This window comes from Theobroma cacao, chromosome 5 (genome assembly GCF_053813885.1).
Source record: "Theobroma cacao isolate CCN51 chromosome 5, ASM5381388v1, whole genome shotgun sequence".
NCBI lineage: Eukaryota > Viridiplantae > Streptophyta > Magnoliopsida > Malvales > Malvaceae > Theobroma > Theobroma cacao.
The window spans coordinates 44472008-44475085 of NC_142643.1; positions in this window are offsets into that span (position 1 = coordinate 44472008).

Consider the following 3078-nt stretch of genomic DNA (forward strand, 5'->3'; position numbering starts at 1 on the left):
TTCTAACCCTACTTTCCAATTCGAAATTTATATTTATTAAACCCAATATATAAATGATTAACTTATTAATAATTTATGTTTTTCTTTCAACATTTTTCAATTACCAATCTTATTTGAGGAAAATGATGTATGACTAAGACAATTAGCTGAATATATTATTCGATTCAATCATTATCATCTGTCGAAAAGATTTATTAAAAAAAAAAAAACTTCTTCTTTCTCTAGATTCTCATTTTGTCAAAAGTCGTTATTGGATTATATATATATAGCAAATAAGTTGGAGGGTTCCTTTGGTGAGATTTGGTGTAAGATATTTGAAAATATTTGAGTGAGTAGGTTGGAGAGTTGTAGAGAGAGAAAAAAAAACACCTAGAATTAGTGTTGGAGGCTCCCAAAGAAATAGAGGAGTTTAGGGAAACCTTGACACGGCACTACGAAATTGGGATTTTGGCACCACAACGCCCTCTTCTTGACTTTTACTATGGGTCGTGGTATTGTTATGGCATCGTGATGCCCTCCTCTCAAGAAATTATAGGGGCATCACTTGGGTGTCGTGGCCTTAGGCTCCCTTTTTTTTAAACTACATGCAAAAGAAAATAAAGAAATTGATGAGCAATAAAGATTAACTTTAAATAAAAATGAAAGAGCAAAAGTTTAAAACCTTAGGTTGCTTCCCAAGAGGTGCTTAATTTATAGTCATCGATTTGACTTTTTCAAGTGCAATTGGCATCGTGTAAAGAGGTAGAGGATCTTTGGCGATCAATGTCGCCTCCTCAATAATGCTTGAGATGCTGTCCATTCACCTTGAATTTCTCATTCGAACTAATTAGCTACTTCCATTGCTCCATGAGGGAACACTTTTGTGACAATGAAATGTCCCAACCACCTAAACTTGAGCTTACTAGGAAATAATTTCAATCGCGAGTTATAAAGTAGTACATGTTGGCCAGTTTCAAAGTGGCATTGGATGATTTTCTTGTTATGCCATCTCTTGGTCTTTTCTTTGTAGATCTTGGCATTCTCAAAAGTTTCTAGTCAAGATTCATCCATCTCATTCAATTGTAGAAATGTTTCTTTCCAGCTACTTGGATATCAAAATTTAACTTCTTGATGGCTTAATAAGCATTGTGTCCCAATTCCACTAAAAGGTGACATGTTTTTCCAAAGACCAATCTATATGGAGACATACCTATTGGAGTTTTAAAAGCAGTTTTGTACGCCCACAATGCATCATCCAATCTCTTGGACCAATCATTTATAGACTGATATATAATCTTCTCCAAAGTTCTTTTTATTTCCCTGATGGACATTTCAACTTGGCCACTTATTGGTGGATGATAGGCAATTGCAATATTATGTTTAACCCCATACTTGGCTAAAAGTGCCTCAAAGTACTTGTTGCAAAAGTGAGAGCCTTCATCACTAATTATTTCTCTTGAGGTGCCAAAATGAGTGAAGATATTCTTTTTTCAGAAGTTCATCACCACCTTAGAGTCATTAGTGGGGAATGTTGTAGCTTCAATCCACTTTGAGACATAATCCACAGCTACCAAAATGAACTTATTGTTGAATGAGGAAATAAATGGACCCATGAGGTTTATACCCCACACATAAAAGATATCCACTTTAAGGATGTTGTTTAGAGGCATCTCATGTCTTCTTGATATGTTGCCCACTCGTTGGCACTTATCACAATTTAAAACAAAATAGTGAGCATCTTGAAATAAAGTTGGCCAATACAAACTTGATTGTAGCACTTTTGCTATAGTTCTATCTCTTCCAAAGTGTCCACCATAGTTTGAAGAACAACAATGCTTAAGTATGTTTTCAACTTCTTTCTTTGGAATGCACCTTCTAAGAATTCTATTCGCACATTGTTCAAACAAGAAAGGCTCATCCCACACATAATACTTAACATCATGAAGAAATTTCTTTCTTTGATGGAATTTTAAATCAAGAGGTAGAAGGTTACTTACAATATAGTTCAGATAATCAACATATTATGGTAATCTCTTTTGATCAACATGCAGCAATTGTTCTTCTAGGAAAGTTTCATTGATCAAAGTTGAATCAGCACCTTGTGTCCCATTCTCCAACCTTGATAGATGGTCTGTCACTTAATTTTCTGTCTTTTTCTATCTCTAGTCTCCAAATCAAATTCTTGTAGAAAGAGCATCCATCTTATCAAACGTGGTTTGACATTTTTCTTGATAATCAAATATTTGATTGCTGAGTGATTAGTGTACACAATTACCTTAGTGCTAACAAGATAAGAACAAAACTTATCAAATGCAAACACAACAGTAAGTAATTCCTTTTTAATGGTAATGTAATTCATTTAGGTCTCTATCAATGTCTTGCTAGGATAGTAAATATAATGAAAAATCTTTTATTTCCTTTGGCCTAACACTACACCCACTACAAAGTCACTCGCATTGCACATGAGTTCAAATGAAAGATTCCGATTTGAGACTATGATGATAGGTGTAGAAACCAACTTTTTCTTCAGTTCTAAAAATGCAGCAAGGCAAACATCATCAAATTTGACAAAAACATCTTTCTCCAAAAAAATTACAGAGTGGTTTGGAAATTTTGGAGAAATTCTCGATGAATCGCCTATAGAACCCAACATGTCCAAGAAAACGTCTAATGCCTTTCACTAATGTTGGCAGTGGAAGCTTCTTAATTGTCTCAATCTTAGCTTTGTCTACTTCTAAACATCAGATGGAAACTTTATGTCCAATAATAATGCCTTTTTGCACCATGAAGTGGCATTTTTCCCTATTCAAAACTAAGTTTGTTTTTTCACATCTTTTGAAGACTTTAGCAAGATTAAGGAGACAATTGTCAAAATTATCACCAAACATAGAAAAATCATTTGCAAATACCTCAAGACATTGTTCCACCATCTCAAAAAAGATTGCCATCATGTATCCCTGAAAAGTAGCAAAAGTGTTACAAAGTTCGAATAGCATCTTTCGAAAGGCAAAAGTGTCATATGGGCTTGTGAAAGTGGTTTTCTTTGGATCTTCAGGAGATATTGCAATTTGATTATATCTAGAATATCCATCCAAGAAA